We start from the raw sequence: 18,645 nt of genomic DNA, 5'->3' as shown, positions 1-18,645 counted from the left end.
TTTAATGTGTGCAGTAGTGCTTAGTGACCTAAATCAAATCCCTTATGATTATACAGTGGGAGTGAGAAATAGATTTAAGGGAGTAGATCTGATAGACAGAGTGCCTGATGAACTATGGACGGAGGTTCATGACATGGTACAGGAGACAGGGATCAAGACCATCCCCATGGAAAAGAAATGCAAAAAAGCAAAATGGCTGTCTGGGGAGGCCTTACAAATAGCTGTGAAAAGAAGAGAAGTGAAAAGCAAAGGAGAAAAGGAAAGATATAAGCATCTGAATGCAGAGTTCCAAAGAATAGCAAGAAGAGATAAGAAAGCCTTCTTCAGCGATCAATGTAAAGAAATAGAGGAAAACAACAGAATGGGAAAGACTAGAGATCTCTTCAAGAAAATGAGAGATACCAAGGGAACATTTCATGCAAAGATGGGCTCGATAAAGGACAGAAATGGTATGGACCTAATAGAAGCAGAAGATATTAAGAAGAGGTGGCAAGAATACACAGAAGAACTGTACAAAAAAGATCTTCACGACCAAGATAATCACATGGTGTAATCACTCATCTAGAGCCAAACATCCTGGAATGTGAAGTCAAGTGGGCCTTAGAAAGCATCACTATGAGCAAAGCGAGTGGAGGTGATGGAATTCCAGTGGAGCTCTTTCAAATTCTTACAGATGATGCTGTGAAAGTGCTGCACTCAATATGCCAGAAAATTTGGAAAACTCAGCAGTGGCCACAGGACTGGAAAAGGTCAGTTTTCATTCCAAGCCCAAAGAAAGGCAATGCCAAAGAATGCTCCAACTACCGCACAACTGCACTCATCTCACATGCTAGTAAAGTAATGCTCAAAATTCTCCAAGCCAGGCTTCAGTAATATGTGAACCGTGAACTTCCAGATGTTCAAGCTGGTTTTAGAAAAGGCAGAGGAACCAGAGATCAAATTGCCAACATCTGCTGGATCATGGAAAATGCAAGAGAGTTCCACAAAAACATCTATTTCTGCTTTATTGACTATGCCAAAGCCTTTGACTGTGTGGATCACAATCAACTGTGGAAAATTCTGAAAGAGATGGGAATACCAGACCACCTGATCTGCCTCTTGAGAAACCTGTATGCAGGTCAGGAAGCAAGAATTAGAACTGGACATGGAACAACAGACTGTTTCCAAATAGGAAAAGGAGTACGTCAAAGCTGTATACTGTCACCCTGCTTATTTAACTTATATGCAGAGTACATCATGAGAAACACTGGGCTGGAAGAAGCACAAGCTGGAATCAAGATTGCCGGGAGAAATATCAATAACCTCTGATATGCAGATGACACCACCCTTAGGGCATAAAGTGAAGAGGAACTAAAAAGCCTCTTGATAAAAGTGAAAGAGGAGTGTGAAAAAGTTGGCTTAAAGCTCAACATTCAGAAAACTAAGATCATGACATTTGGTCCCATCAGTTCATGGGAAATAGATGGGGAAACAGTGGAAACAGTGTCAGACTTTGTTTTTTGGGGCTCCAAAATCACTGCAGATGGTGATTGCAGCCATGAAATTAAAAGACGCTTACTCCGTGAAAGGAAAGTTATGACCAACCTAGATAGCATATTCAAAAGCAGACATTACTTTGGCAACAAAGGTCTGTCTAGTCAAGGCTATGGTTTTTCCAGTAGTCATGTATGGATGTGAGTTGGACTATGAAGAAGGCTGAGCGCCGAAGAATTGATGCTTTTGAACTGTGATGTTGGAGAAGACTCTTGAGAGTCCCTTGGACTGCAAGGAGATCCAACTAGTCCATTCTAAAGGCGATCAGCCCTGAGTGTTCTTTGGAAGGAATGATGCTAAAGCTGAAACTCCAGTACTTTGGCCACCTGGTGCGAAGAGTTGACTCTTTGGAAAAGACTCTGATGCTGGGAGGGATTGGGGGCCGGAGGAGAAGGGGACAACAGAGGATGAGATGGCTGGATGGCATCACCAACTCGATGGACGTGAGTCTGAGTGAACTCCAGGAGTTGGTGATGGACAGGGAGGCCTGGCGTGCTGCGATTCATGGGGTCGCAAAGAGTTGGACACGACTGAGCGACTGAACCGAACTGAACTGAACTGTAGTGCTTTGTACTATAATACTATTAACAAGAGGTGATTCTAGTCTATGAGTATTACATTAAAAAGAGTAGCTTTCATGAATGAGGGTGTAACTATTATAGTGAATATGTAGGAATCCTTGAATGTGATCACGAGCAGTGGCACTTTTGTCTCTCGTTGTCCTTAAGTTTCTCTGTAGGCTTAGTCCTATTCTTGTTCAGGCTGAAAGAACTAGAAGATTTTCTGGTTATTTGCAGTTTTCTTCTGGTCACTTTCAGGGCCAACCTAAAATTTAATATGCTCGGGTTGGTATGGTATTAAAGCTTGAACCTTCTCTAAAACTTCTTTCCTGTTCATCCATCCAGGATTAATACGTGAGCACAGAGTGAACTTCTGGAGTGATGGAGCCAGTACACTTTTGGAGCGTTTGCAATAACACTTAGCTGTTCTAATGAACACATGCTGTGCTACGGATCCAGAAGCAGGTGCGTAAGCGAAGTGTGCGGCTCATGGGCCAGATGGAAATAAGTGACGCATAAAATCTATGCATGATATTTGTTTCCCAGAAAAGTGATGCATCGACTAAAGTTTTCCTGAATCGCTTTAAGACATCATTTAATGCCAATAAAAGGTCTGCTAACTAGCTACATCCTGGGACATGTCCTGGGGGTGATCTAATGTGTCTGTAAATAGTCTGTAAATAAACATGATCCATGTATAATCTTAGCGTGAATGAGCCACACTAGCAAAACTCCCTCATTCCCATTCTAATTTCTCACGTGCACTCAGAAAATTTACTAAAACCTCCAGGAGGTTTGGCCAAAGGAAGTTTCGAGTCTTGACCCTGCAAACAAAACCATTGCTGCTGTCGTCTTGCTTGTCTGCTTAAAATTTAATCTCAATTATGGTTATTCAAACCATAGCCAGGGGAAATGTGGCATCTGGAAAGATAGCTATTTAAGGAAACAAAGAGTTCAGCTTTTAAAATAGGCCATAGGAATGTATGTGCAATCACTAACTTTCCCTCTTAGGAAGGCAAATCAGCAATGTAGGTGTCTCCCAATGAATACACTATGATCGACACCTTGGCCATAGGATGTTAATATCTGAAAGGATTCTCTATGCCTGCCTGACTCTGGGGAGAGAGCTGAGTAAGTGAGAGCTCTTTGGGTCTGAATAGCAGTTTCATGGAGGCGGCTGTGCAGTGCTGGAGTCTCAGGTTTGGAGGAACATGAGTGAGCTATGACCCGGAAGAGCTTTCCCGGCAGTGACTCAGTGGTGATTCTTCATCTCAAAATGATTCCCAGACACAGTACTCACATTCAGTGGCTCCTTCATAAACATTTACTGGAGGAGGAACTCCTAGTGCGAGGCTGCATTGTGTAGATGGGGCTACACTGGCTAGCTCTGCCCCTTATTTCCTGTGTGGTTTTGACAAGTTACTTAGCCTTTCTGTGTTTCCATTGCCTCATCTGCAAAATGATGAGTTGTTGTGAGGATTAAACAGTGGTTCAGCTGATAAAAAATCTACCTGCAATGCAGGATACCTGGGTTCGAATCCCTGGGTAGGATCTATCCCGTGGATAAGTGAATGGCTACCCACTCCGGTGTTATTGCCTGGAAAATTCCATGGGTGTAGGAGCCTGATGGACTGCAGTCCATGGAGTTGCAAAAAGCTGGACACGACTGCGAGACTAACATTTTCACTTTTTTTTTCTTGAGATGTAAAAGAAACAATTATGATAGTAATTGGCATTTAGTAGTGTTATATAAGTGTCGCTGTTGTTATTACAGTAGAAGTATTAATATCCTCCTTGAATGCTGACTTTCAGAATGTCGAAGTGGTTCTCCATATTTCATAAGCTCATTAGAAGAGTATAGAAGAGTTATAGCTTATCGAGATGATATTTTCATGTCCAAATAGCATTTGGTATTTAAATATCTTCAAGTTTTTTTTAATTAACATATGCAGTCGAGTACTTATTCATTAAATTTACTGCTTGCCGAATTCCATGCTAGGTACTAAAGAAACCAAGCAGATACTGAAAGTTAATGTGTTAGTCACCCAGTTGTGTCTGACTCTTTGTGACCCCATGGACTGTAGCCCGCCAGGCTCCTCCATCCATGGGCTTCTCCAGGCATGAATACTGGAGTGGGTAGCCATTCCAGGGAAAGTGAATGGTAAACGAAGTCATTCTTTGTTTTTCTTCTAAGTTTTTATAATCTAAATCCTATTGGTTAAAAAAACATTTTTTTTTGTCCAGTCTCACAAATTTTCTGAAAGCACTTTGACTTTGTATCTTAAATATTTACACTTTCATAAACTGGTCCTCACAGGACCCTTTTGCAGCCTTCTTTGGCTTACTAACATAGCTTCCATTAAAGAAGAAATCAACTGACGTTCAGTGTATTTGTATAAGAATAATTTCATTTTTTAAAATAGATTAGATTTATTTGAAACAGACATTTGAAAAAAGTTCTAAGTGCATTATTTTGTATTTGTTTATTTTTCCCCCCATACAGTGAAAAACAGAAGGTGTCTCAACATAGCAGGAGAGTGGGTGATTGAGGGTGCCGAGGCTGTGACCCCTGGGAGGTGCCTCCAGCAGGGCTGGCAGTAGCTGACACAAGCTGTCACTCCCTCTTCTGGGTTCATGAATGCCATGTACCTAATGGCATTCTTCTTTGTAGAGTCTGGATGCCACCTCACAGCCCAGCTCCAAGCAGAGCACTAAGTTACTCCCCCAGGACACAAGGAGTCTTCATTTGAGGTGAGACTTGTTTTCACCCCAAGCCTGCAGGAGACTGTGGTTAGCAGTCAGGTACTTGCTTATCTTTAAAGGCTCTGTATCAGTACCTAGTGCTGGGGTAACTGAGTATTGCAATCTGGGTGGCTTAAACAATAGAAACGCATTGTCTCCCAGTTCTGGAGGCTCCAAGTCCAACACTGGAGATGAGGCAAGCCTGTGCGCCCTCCAAAGGCTCTGGGCGAGGATCCTTCCTTGCTTCTTCTAGCTTCTGATGGTCCTGGCAATCCTTGGCTTGTAGGTGCAACCCTGTGACTGTCACCTCACATGGCATTCTCTGGGCGTCTGCCCTCTGTCTTCCTCCAGACACGGTGTGTCTGTATGTCTGTGTGGCTGTGTCTCTTTTCCTCTTGGAAGGACAGCAATCATGTTAGATTAGGCACCCACCTACTTCAGTATGACCTCACCCATTACCTCTACAGTGATCATATTTGCAAATTCAGCCACATTTGTGGAGCTGCTGGTTCCAGAGTGTGGGGAGGTGTGGGTTTAGCACCCAGGACATTGTGGGTGCCTGTGGGCTCTGTGGCAAGATTGTCAGGTGAAGCAATAGGCTCGTGGTTCTAAGAAGGACTTGAATTTAGTGGGCGGGAGCACTATTCAATCTGGTACAGGCTCTTTGTCTTCTGTCTTCATCACACAGCTGGCTTTTCCCCAGCGGTAGTTGCTGGCTTGGTCTTGGAGGGTAACAAAGAGTGCTGGCATGGGAGAGAGGGGACACAAGTGATGGCCATGAGAGGCTCTATCTGCTGGCAAAGGGTAGTGATGGTGGATGAGATGCTTGGAATATGCACCTGGGAGAGGTGGGGGCCTGCACACTAGGAAGAAGGACACATTTCACCTACTCTCAGCTTGGTTCACAGTTGGATCCAACCCACAACTGCCGACTGCCCTGCTTACCATCCCTCCTCCACTCCCCACCCCCCTCCCCGCTTCCCACCCCGCATCCCCTGTGTGGGGTCTGGCTTGTTCGTCTCCCAGCCCCACTGATTGTACAGGACCAACTAGGGGATAGGGACTTCCCTGGCAGTCCAGTGGTTGAGACTCTGCCCTTCCACTGCACAGGTTTGATTCCTAGTCGGGGAACTAAGGTCCTGCCTACTGTGGGGCCAAAAAAAAAATGGGGCATACAGCACAGTTGGTAAGTTAGATTCTGACCCTGTTTCCTGAAAAGTCTCCACATTTCTTGGTTCACCAGAATCACGAATTTACTAGAAGTTTTATTTTCTAAAATGTCAGCCACAGTCACAGTCCCAGTCCTGCAATATCTATGGTGACAGATATAGACGTACCTGGAGGCTTATCTTCGCTCATTATGCTCTGCAGCATTTCTGGGCTTCTCTGTACAGAACCTCTTTCTAAGGGTTCAGACAGCCAAAGGGCATCTGTGGAATTTTTAATAATTCTCTCTCTCCGTGGGTTGAGCAGTGGGGGCAGAGAAGGTTAATGCCACTTATTACTTATTCTACAGCTTATTGCCTTGCAGTCTAAACTAAGGACATTATGCACACTCACTTCTCGCCTCATTTTCTGGGCAGTAGCATTGTTGCGGCACCATGCTATAATTTTGCTTGTTTTTCAAACATAACGTATGCAACATAGTGACATAGATTTTTCTGTTATCTTAAACATAAAAGCTGGAAAGAACTACCATTCTCTGCTTTTTTCAACATATTATGTTTCCTAGGATCATCATAATTCTCTGCACAAGGTTCTGACAGACCATTCTCTTCTGGTTAAAATAAAAATTTTTTTCCAGTTAGGTAACTAGATTTCTTGGTGACATGATCAATTTACATACTTACGTAACTTTACAATTATGTCTGATCCTTTTATTATTCCACAACTGAGATGTTTTTGTCTGTCCATAAAGATCCATTCTTTTTATATTTCAAAACAATTGCCAAGTCACATCACCAGTTTCAAACTGTACCGTGAAACTCATACTGTGACTGAATAGTCATTTCTATAGAAATCGACGTATTCGATTAAGCACTTATGGAGGATTGAGGCTGCTGCTCCTGAGGTCTTTGTGGAGCAAAGCCAGAGAGAGTAAATAAGAGTGAGAAAGAACAGAATAAGGCTGAGAACATAGGGCAGTGTCTGGGGAGTCATGAAGCTTGTCCCCAAGTGGTCCTGGGCCGTGACCCTCCACCCTTGCTCACAGTGGACTCACCTGGGAACTCTCAGCACTGATGCCCAGGCCTGACCCCCAGAGACATTGACTTCATTGATATGAGGTGGACCAGCATCAGATTTTTATCCCACATGTCAGGGAATTGGAAACTGCACACCTGGTGGATGCCATATATAATTGCCAATTGATTTCAGAGCATCTCAGTTCTCGAAGTAGAGAAGAGGAAAGGGAAAACTTCCTTCCTCACTTAAAAATAAAACTTGACTACTCCAAATCTGGAACCAGACTAGAGATCTCTGTGAGGAGTGGGTTTATGGTCCCTTGAACGCTGCTTGTGCCCTGAGGCTCTCTCACAATGACCCTGGCTCCACCAAGCCAAGCTCCAAAGGAAGGAAAGGGAATGCTCCATGTCTATAACTCCCTGGCTCAGTCCTAGGCTCATAGCCTGGCCCTAAAGGGCCTGTGCAGAACTGAGGAGGCTGGGACTTTCAGGTAAGGTCTTACTAATGACCAGACTGGAAGGTAAAAGATAAGATCACAGTTCCACTACCCAAAAAGCCTCAGGGTGGAAGGCAGGGTCTCTTGCAGCTTGGTTTCTTTCTCTTTCAAATGAGTGGAATTGTCAATCTTGAAGGTAGGTCATCTGCAGGGTTGGGGGCAGGTACTTAATGAGATAGCATTTATAATATAGCATCTGACACATCATTGGGTATCAGTGATGGGGAGCTTTGGGAATTATAAGATTCAAACTATTATAAACCTGTGACACCTGCTTCGGATAAGACTAGCTTGGGACCTGCTAACCTGGTTGTGGGTTCACTTCCCTCTTCAGTTCAGTTCAGTTCAGCTTAGTCACTTAGTCATGTCCAACTCTTTGCGACCCCATGGACTATAGCAGGCCAGGCTTCCCTGTCCATCACCAATTCCTGGGCCTTGCTCAAACTCAGGTCCATCGACTCAATGATGCCATGCAGCAATCTCACCTTCTGTTGTCCCCTTCTCCTCCTGCCTTCAATCTTTCCTAGCATCAGGGTCTTTTCCAATAAGTCAGTTCTTCGCATCAGGTGGCCAAAGGATTGGAGTTTCATCTTCAGCATCAGTCCTTCCAATGAATATTCAGGGCTGATTTCTTTTAGGATGGACCAGTTTGATCTCCTTGTGGTCCAAAGGACTCTCAAGAGTCTTCTCCAACACCACAGTTCAAAAGCATCAGTCTTCGGTGCTCAGCTTTATTTATGGTCCAACTCTCACATCCATACATGACTACTTGAAACACCATAGCCTTGACTAGACGGACCTTTGTTGACAAAGTGATGTCTCTGTTTTTTAATATGCTATCTAGTTTGGTCATAACTTTCCTCCCAAGGAGTAAGCATCTTTTAATTTCATGGCTGCAATCACCATCTGCAGTGATTTTGGAGCCCAGAAAAATAAAGTCTGACACTGTTTCCGCTGTTTCCCCATCTATTTGCCATGAAGTGATGGAGCCAGATGCCATGATCTTAGTTTTCTGAATGTTAAGCTTTAAGGCAACTTTTTTACTCTCCTCTTTCACTTTCATCAAGAGGCCCTTTAGTTCCTCTTCACTTTCTGCCATAAGGGTGGTGTCATCTGCATATCTGAGGTGACTGATATTTCTCCCAGAAATCTTGATTCCAGCTTGTGTTTCTTCCAGCCCAGGGTTTCTCATGATGTACTCTGCATATAAGTTAAATAAGCAGGGTGACAATATACAGCCTTGATGGATTCTTTTCCTATTTGGAACCAGTCTGTTGTTCCATGTCCAGTTCTAACTGTTGCTTCCTGACCTGCATACAGGTTTCTCAAGAGGCAGGTCAGGTGGTCTGGTATTCCCATCTCTTTCAGAATTTTCCACAGTTTATTGTGATGCACACAGTCAAAGGCTTTGGCATAGATATACCCAGCCCCTTTGCCTTGTGCTGGAGCCCATTGTAACACAATGCAACACACAGTACAACACAATGCAATACAGTGAAGCCCAGTCCTTAGAGACATACAGAATAAGAGGCGGATTTTTTTCTTTTTTCTTTTGTTATTTTTAAAACATAATTTTATGATTACATTTATTTATTTGTTTTTGACCATGCTGGGCCTTCGTTGTGGCTCAGGCTTTCTCTAGTTGCAGTGAGTGGGGACAACTCTTCTTTGGGGTGTGTGGGCTTCTAAATGTGGTGGTTTCTCTTGTTGCAGAGCACAGGCTTTAAGGCACACAGGCTTTGGAAGTTGTGGCTCCCAGGTTCTAGAACACAGGCTCAGTAGCTCTGGCACATGGGCTTGGTTGCCCAGAGGCATGTGGGATCTTCCTGGATCAAGGATGGAACCCACGTCTCCTGGATTAGCAGGCAGATCCTTTACCACTGAGCCACCAGGGAAGCCTGGGATGTGGATTTCTAAAGGAGGGAGTCTTGTGCCATCCTCCACAGCATGTGGCGGGCAGAGTGCAGAGGCTACACAAGCTTCTCAGAAGGTGAAGCTTCTGGGTCACTAGAATCAGCCCTGTTCTAACAGAGATTTCCAGAGGAGGAAGTGAAGACCAGCACCTCATTCTCCCAAGCTGGAGGGCAATGCCCCATTATTATTGCTATTGATATTATTACAGCTATTAGAGTTGATAAGTCACTCATCATGACAACACGGGACCTGTGGCACAGGGATTTTCAGAGGGTTGTTCCTGAGCTGGTGCCAGTGGCTGGTCTGGTCTGTTTCTGGGTCATGGCAAGATAAGCACAGAACGTGAGAGTAGATGTTTGAAAATTTTTAGAGACAACCGATGTTGCCAGGGGACCAGTGGTACAGACAGGGGTCAGACAGCAGGGTTTGGAGCAGTCTGAGCTCTGTGACACTCGCTTGGTGAGTCAAAGACGACACTGGCTGCAGATTAGCTGTGCACGTGTATACTGTCACCCTGCTTATTTAACTTCTATGCAGAGTACATCATGAGAAATGCTGGGCTGGAAGAAGCACAAGCTGGAATCAAGATTGCTGGGAGAAATATCAGTAACCTCAGATATGCAGATGACACCACTCTTATGGCAAAAAGTGAAGAGGAACTAAAAAGCCTCTTGATGAAGCTGAAAGAGGAAAGTGAAAAAGTTGGCTTAAGGGTCAACATTCAGAAAACGAAGATCATGGCATCCGGTCCCATCATTTCATGGGAAATAGATGGGGAAACAGTGGAAACAGTGTCAGACTTTATTTTTCTGGGCTCCAAAATCACGGCAGATGGTGACTGCAGCCATGAAATTAAAAGATGATTACTTCTTGGAAGAAACGTTATAACCAACCTAGATAGCATATTCAAAAGCAGAGACATTACTTTGCCAACAAAGGTCCGTCTAGTCAAGGCTATGGTTTTTCCTGTGGTCATGTGTGGATGTGAGAGTTGGACTGTGAAGAAAGCTGAGTGCCAAAGAATTGGTGTTTTTGAACTGTGGTGTTGGAGAAGACTCTCGAGAGTCCCTTGGACTGCAAGGAGATCCAACCAGTCCATTCTGAAGGAGATCAGCCCTGGGATTTCTTTGGAAGGAATGATGCTAAAGCTGAAACTCCAGTACTTTGGCCACCTCATGCGAAGAGTTGACTCATTCGGAAAGACTGATGCTGGGAGGGATTGGGGGCAGGAGGAAAACGGGATGACAGAGGATGAGATGGCTGGATGACATCACTGACTCAGTGGACGTGAGTCTGAGTGAACTCTGGGAGTTGGTGATGGACAGGGAGGCCTGGCGTGCTGCGAATCATGGGGTCGCAAAGAGTCGGACACGACTGAGCGACTGAACTGAACTGTGGGACCACGCCTTGGTCCATGATGACCTGGTCCTTTACCACACACAGATGGCCTGAGGTGGTAGCCTTTGGAATCATTTCTCATATTGCAGATGGAAAAACTACTGCTCAGCCCACGGCAAAGTCAGGTGAGAGGAGAACTGGAGTCATCATCTGATGACTGAGGACTTCATCTGAGGGCTTCACACCTGATTCCTCAGCCACTGTCTCATAACAGCCTCAAACCAACAAGGTGTTGAAAAGCTGAAACTAAATACTGAAAGGGGGTTAGAGTTCCAGCTGGTGTGTGGGCCCTGGGGAGAACAGAGAGACAGTTATTTCTTTTGTTTACTATGGAAACATAGTAAAAACCCTGGAGCATCTCTGTAGAGGGGAGAAGTGTGATTTCCTGTGATTTTAAAAGAACAACCACCACCAGATTGAGCCTATACTGAGGAGAGATGGGAGAGACCTGTATTTCTGTATATTTGTATTGGAGAGCCAAGGAGGGGGAAAATAGCATATAGCCAGGAGTGGAGATTAGTTTCACTCATTCCCTATTTTGGGGCACCTAACATGTGGTAAGCACACTGTTCTTGGTGCTGAGAATATAAACTCCAATTAGCCACCTCCTCCTCTTCCAGAGTTTACAATCTAGTGGGAGGGACAGATGACTTAACAGACACCTTCTGCTGACAATGAGCAGCCTAGTGCTACTACTGTTTTGAAAAATGAAAGTGAAGTCGCTCAGTCATATCCGACTCTTTGTGACTCCATGGACTGTAGCCTGCCAGGCTCCTCCGTCCATGGGATTCTCCAGGCAAGAATGCTGGAGTGGGTTGCCATTTCCTTCCCCAACTACTGTTTTAGGAAGTGGAAAAAGTGAACAGTGGAGTGCCTGCCCTCATGAAATTTACATTTCCGGTGGCAGAGTGAGTCAGTTAACAAGTACAGATGCACTTTTCAATAAGTCATAAGAATAAGAAGGAGAAAAGAAAGTGATCAAGGAGTGAGAGGATGCAAAGAGGAGGCCTGTTGAGGAGGTGACCTTGGAGCAGAGACATGATCACAAAAAGGCTTGATGGGTGATGTGACAGATGGTGGCCAATGAGCAGACATGAGAGCAACACTGAGCTGAGACCAAGGACATCTTGAAGAGCTTAGTCCAGGAAGTGAGACCTGAGATGATCCTGGAGGGGGTGAGGGGTCAGCCTGGCACCATGGGGAGCTTGGAAGGGGTGTATAGGCATAGGTAAAAGTTGATGGTGAGTGTTCTGTATTTGGGAATCCATGTTCAGTGAGATGTTGGGCAGAGTGAGGTATGTATGTGTATGTGTTGGAATGCGGCATGTTTGAACAGATGCTGGAGCAAAAAGCAAGGGCTGGAGCAGGAAAAGCCTGTGTGCAATGTGAGGTTGTTCATACTTTAGCCTGAAAGAAATGGGGGATATGGAGAGATTTTTTAAGCATAGGATCTTGATTACATTTGCTTTCATAAATCTGTGGGAGCAGTATAGAGAACAGATGGAAGGCAGGTCATAAAGACAAAGTAGGAGAACACAGGAAACATCCAGGGGAGAGGGTGAGGACGAGAGGAGGAGGCAAATCTTAGATCCAGACAAACACGGGACCATAAAGATGTGCTTATTGATTGGACAAGGTGGACAAGGGAATGAGGGAGATGGTTCTCAAGTTTCTAGATTAAACAAAGAAGTGAGTGGTGCTAAATAGTCCTGGCAAAAGGAAACTAGGAAAAGGAAGTAGGTCCTAGGAAGTCGATGATGTTGTTAAGAATTTGTTAATTTGAGGTGACTTCAAGGCATGTAGGTGAAGGCGCCAACTGAGTAAGCAGTGGATATGTGTGTTTGCCTCCACTTATTGGAACTTGTCAATGGGAATGCTGCGTCTGCTGTGTCATGACTGGAGCAGGTTCCCTGTGGAGATGTTTCCCACCATTCTCTCCACATCCCTGGAGTCAGGACATGCCTAGGGTGGTAATTTCTCTGCGACATTATTGGCACTATGGTGAGTTCTCTCTGCGGTGTTTAGGATCCCTTCACACCTAACAGCAGGCACTGTTCTAGGTGCTTTTTCTCCAGGTGCCCATTCTCTCTCAGAACAACCTGGGAAACAAGTGCTGCTGATCCTTTTATGGATGGACAAATGGAGGCACAGCGAGGTTAAGTAACTTGCCAAGGTCACACAGTGCCTAAGCGGCAGAAGTGAGGTGGAGTCGCTCAGTCGTTTCAGACTCTTTGTGACCCCATAGACTAGCCTGCCAGGCCTCTCTGTCCATGGGATTTTCCAGGCAAGAGTTCTGGAGTGGGTTGCCATTGCCTTCTCCACAAGTGGCAGAGGTCAGATTCAATCCAGGCACTTGGGATACGGGCTTTGTGCTGGGTTTGTTGTTGTTCAGTCACTAAGTCGCGTCCCCCGCGTGGACTGCAGCACGCCAGGCTCCGCTACCTAGTTCTATCCTCCAATTCTCCACTATCACCCCGAGTTTGCTCAAATTTGTGTCCACTGAGTGGGTGATGCTCTTTAACCATCTCATCCTTTGCCTTCAATCTTTCCCAGCACCCTATTGTTGCCCTGAGGGTGGAGGCTCTATCAATCCCTGATGGCCTTCTCTCTTTACCCTCCAGGGACTCCCCCATTTCCTGAGGGAGTGTGGAGGTTCAGCAAAGGCCCATGCTCTTGTTCAGAACATTCCTTTTTAGTTCTTTTGCAGCACTTCCAGGAGGATCACACTCAAGTTCTGTGTCAGTCATTTGGGGTCAAAATTGTTGACCAGAACACTTCATTTAATAGTGACAGAAAGAGAGCACTGGAGAAATAAACCATGCTGGAGTGTGCCAGGATTGACGCTCGTAAGTATGGTTCTGGCTGACAGCAGCTCTTTTCCAATTCTGGGTTGCAACCCTTTAGTAGGTTGGGAAATCTGTTTAGGAGATTGTGAGAAGCAGTCTTTAAAAATAATAGAACAGAATAGAATAGGATGTGTCAGAGTGTATTACATGTAATATGGGTAAGTTATGTGTGTAGACGTATATTTAGGTCATGCCAGAAATGTATTTCTTATTGTGGTTTGTGGTAAAAAAATGTTTGAATGAACTGGGCTAGGGTAGCCTTTACTGTGCTAACCATCCATGACCAAAACAACATTCACTGCACTGTTTTGCTCTCAAATGAATTTCAATCAATATATATTTGTGTTGTTGTTACTTAGTTGCTGACTCAAGTCCCACTGTTTGTGACCCCATAGATTGCAGCCCACTGGGGTCCTCTGTCCATGGGATTTCCCAGGTTCTTTATCACCGAACCACCAGGGAAGCCCCCTGTATCTGTGTACTTTAACAGTACACATACTTGCATAGTGCATGGGCACTAAAGGTGATGTACCTGTAGATCTAAAGCTTGGACCGGGATTCTGCTGGAGATTGTTCATCTGGAGAGGCTGTGACAGGTGGATGGTAGGTTGTCAAAGTAGAAGATTCATTAGGAGACAAAGTCACCTTGAGTGAGCATTTGAATGAATAAAGAAGCAGAGGGAAGAACTTGGAGAGCCACTTATCTTGAAGGTGGAGATGTAGGAAAAGGAGCTCACCAGAATCACTGCGATGGGCTTCCCAAGGGGCGCGAGTGGTAAAGAAAGTGAAAGTGAAAGTTGCTCAGTCGAGTCTGACTCTTTGGGACCCCAAGGACTATACTGTCCATGGAGTTCTCCAGGCCAGAATACTGGAGTGGGTAGCCTTTCCCTTCTCCAGGGGATCTTCCCAACCCGGGGATTGAACCCAGGTCTCCCAAATGGCAGGTGGATTCTTTACCAGCTGAGCCACCAGGGAAGCCCCGTGGTCAAGAACCTGCCTGCGATGTAAGAGACAAAGAGACACGGGTTTGATTTCTGGGTCTGGAAGATCCCCTGGAGGAGGGCATGGCAACCTACTCCAGTATTCTTGTCAGGAGAGTCCCAAGAACAGAGGAACCTGGTCACAAAGAGTCGGACACGACTGAAGCAACTTAGCATGCACGGATGCACGGTGACAGAATAGACAGAGGTGGGAGCAAAAGCAGGAGGATGTTGGCCAGGAGAGATTCAAGATTGTCAAGTGTGGCAGGAGGTCAAAGTAGAGAAGAGCTGAAAAAGCACAGACTGAATTGAGCGACATGGAGGCCTTGCTTGGCAGCGGTGGCAGTCACACTGCAGAGGGCTGAGTGTGAGCGAAGACAGAGATGTTGGGGAATGGACAACTCTTCCAGAACACTGGACAGGGAAAGAGGGAGGGCAGGAGGCCATTGGCTGGACAGGGGAGAATCGGCTTCTCTCGAGAGTTTAGTCTCACAGAAAAAGACAAAATATTTGATAAGCGAGGCTTACAGGAAGCCACAGGGATCCTTAATCTTTGTTAGAAGGGATGCAATGAAGCTATGGGTTTCTCCCCCTGGTTTTCATCATCTCTGAACTGTCACATAAGAATTTCTGTTAATTGCTAAGACAAAGAACTGTGACAGTGACTGCTGTTGATTCTGGTTATTTATGCAAATAGTGGCTAAGTTCATTTAGGAATTATGATTTCAAATTGTAGTACGTAATACAATCAAATGCCCAGAATTAGGAAGGGAAAAAAAAAGTCAGTGGGGGAAGGGGAGATGAAGTAGTAGCCAAAAGGAAACTACACTTACATAGGTTAACAATATCACTTCCCTCACTCCATAAAGAATAATGAAATAATGGATTATATTCTGAAAACTAAAAATACTGTGAACAGTTGATAGAATCCCAAGGAACAGACGATATTTTCTCTACTTTTATAATGAAAAACAGACTTATTAAGTTACTTTTTGTTTGTCTTTTTGCTTTATCGCATCTTTGAGAGAAATGAGGGGCAGGCATCGTATCACTGACCTATGAGTCAAGATTCTCTGTTGAGGTCTGTAGCTTTGGGGGCTGTAATTATCACAGTCTCAAGGTAGATTCCCAAGTGTTGCATAATTATTGCAACAATTAGCCTTTAAAAAGTAAGGAAATTGGGTCTAAGTATGAACATTTGTATTTTAGTCCTTCTTTCCTCCAGGAATGAAGAAAGCCCTGGGACCCTTGATTTTCACCCTTTTCTAACAACCTTTAGCTAGGATTTTTCCAGTAGTCATGTATGGATGTGAGATTTGGACTATAAAGAAAGCTGAGTGCCAAAGAATTGGTGCTTTTGAACTGTGGTTTGGAGAAGACTCTTGAGAGTCCCTTGGACTGAGAGGAGACCCAACCAGTCACTCCTAAAGGAAATCAGTCCTGAATGTTCATTGGAAGGACTGATGCTGAAGCTGAAGCTCCAATACTTTGACCACCTGATGCAAAGAACTGACTCATTTGAAAAGACCCTGATGCTGGGAAAGATTGAGGGCAGGAGGAGAAGGGGACATCAGAGGATGAGATGGTTGGATGGCCTCACTGACTTGATGCACATGAGTTTGAGTAAGATCCCAGGGAGTTGGTGATGAACAAGGAGGCCTGGCGTGCTGTGGTCCATGGGGTCACAAAGAGTCAGACACAACTGAGAGACTGAACTGAACTGATTGTTTTTGATTAACTGCCATTCAAAAATTATTTACATTAGAAAAGAAAGGGTTTGCCCTGAACAAATTTATGCATAAGTCTTGTAGATAATGAATTTAAATATTCATCTGTGTAAATGGTTTCTGGCCTGGAAATGATTCCCTTGCTCCCATATACTTTGTCTTCAGTATTTGAAATCTGCAAAAAACAGTAATTCTATGATCCATCAAGATTTGAACTTTGAGTTTTGATTATTCAAACATGGAGAGTTGTGTGTGTGTGTGTGTGTGTGTATTTGTGGTGGGAATGGGGCTGTGCAGTTCACTTTGAATGTAAATCATATCCTGGGGACTTCCCTGGAAGTCCAATGGTTAAGACTCCCAGCTCTCAATGCAAGGGATACAGATTCGATCCCTAGGCAGGGAATTAAGATCCAGCATGGCCCACAGTGTGGCAAAACAACAACAACAACAAAAAGATGTCCATGGTATATTCTTAAGTTAAAAAAAAAAAAAAGGTAAATTATGTTCTGGGTGGAGCTATGGGATTTATAGAAAGAGGAGACTCTTGTTTAGTTCAACTTATAATTCCAAGTCAAGGTGACTCATTTGGGCATCTGAAGGTCAGTGTACCTCTGGAAGGAGGCTGACTCCTCCCTGGCTATTTTTCTACAAGTTAGGATGAGAAAACTCTAAATTTCTTCTTAAATGTCTCTTAGTACTTGTCACTTTTGAAGTCATGAAAGTGAAAGCTGAATTTTAAGCATAAAGGAAAAAGCATCTTATACAGTGAGAAAAAACTGGCAGAAGAAATTCTCAGAAAGAACTTAGTGAATTTTTATAAATCCTTTGAAGTTATTCTCGAATGACTGAATTCATTGTCCAAAGACTCAAAATAAGGAGTTGGAATTTCCCACTCTTTGCCACACTCCTGATCCCAGGCATAGTTTTCAAAATAAATGGGAATAGCCAGGCCCCAGTGCCAGAATGAGGCTGAGGTTTTATATAGTTTCTCCCTCATGAAGTACAATTTTAGCTGTTTTTGTTTCGAACAAAATTCTCTTGGTTAGTCCAGTTGGTTAAAGCTGGTGCTCGCTAACTTGAATAAGTGCCAGATGTCTAGCGGGAGACAAGCTTAGTCTCTCTCTGGGTTGGGGGGAGAGTCTTGTTGATCACTGCCTACCCTCCTCTGCCTCCTCAGCCTGGCTGACAAAACTCCTTTTTGTTGATGTGCTTGCCCTCTTGGTTATGAGCACAAGGTTTAAAATAATCTACCCCCTAAGGCAGGTGGGGGTGGAGGTCATGGGGAGAATTCTCAACAGTCTCTAGGAGCAAGTCAGGGTAGCTTTGTCTCCCTTCTCCATGAGTAGCTGGGTAGGAAACCTACCACGTTAAGGACAGTTGGCCTCTTCCAGGGGGCAGGGATTTTAGCCTCAACCCCTTCTAATTATGAGAAGGGTCCAAGACCTAGGGACTTCCCAGGTGGCACAGTGGTAAAGAATCCCCCTGCCAATGCAAGAGAAGCAGAAGATGCAGTTTCAATCCTTGGGTTGGAAAGATCCCCTGGAAGGGGAAATAGCAACCCACTCTAATATTCTTGACCAAATAATCCCATGGACAGAGGAGCCTGGCGGACTAGTCCATGGGGTTGTAGAGTTGGACAGAACTGAAGCAACTGAGCATGCATGCATTAAGACCTATACCAGCCACCTTTTTTTCCCACACAATCCGCACTAGATCTTTCCTTTCATTCTGCAAGGCCAGACATGTCCCAGTGTTGAACATCAGGCATGGAATGCTTTAGGAAAATCCCTTCACAGTCATGTTCCGGCTGGAAAACCCCAAACAAAAGAATAAAGCAGACACAAACCTGGGTAGAGGAAACCAGGGAACCAGAGGCAAAGCCAGAAGAGTCAGTACAAAGCTCTGGCCACTTTTATTTCCAGTGTCTTTAAGTCTTTATAGCTGTGAGTCTAAGGGCCCAGCTAGAATCCTCTCCATTGAAGAAAGTATTCAGAGGAAATTGACTTGATTCTTTATCTCTGAGAAACTCGGGTAGTTGCTAGTAACCTTTGCTGCTGTGCTGTCCAACTCTTTGTGGCCCAATGGACTGTAGTCCACCAGGCTCCTCTATCCTGAGATTTTTCAGGCAAGAATACTTGAGTGGGTTGCCATTTCCTCCTCCAGGGGATCTCCCCAGCCCAGGGATTGAACCCAAGTTTCCTTTGTCTCCTGCATTGGCAGCCAGATTCTTTACCACTGAGCCACCTTGAGAAGTGCCCAGTAGCA

This window comes from Bubalus bubalis, chromosome 10 (genome assembly GCF_019923935.1).
Source record: "Bubalus bubalis isolate 160015118507 breed Murrah chromosome 10, NDDB_SH_1, whole genome shotgun sequence".
NCBI lineage: Eukaryota > Metazoa > Chordata > Mammalia > Artiodactyla > Bovidae > Bubalus > Bubalus bubalis.
Note: the sequence above shows the minus strand (reverse complement) of the source record.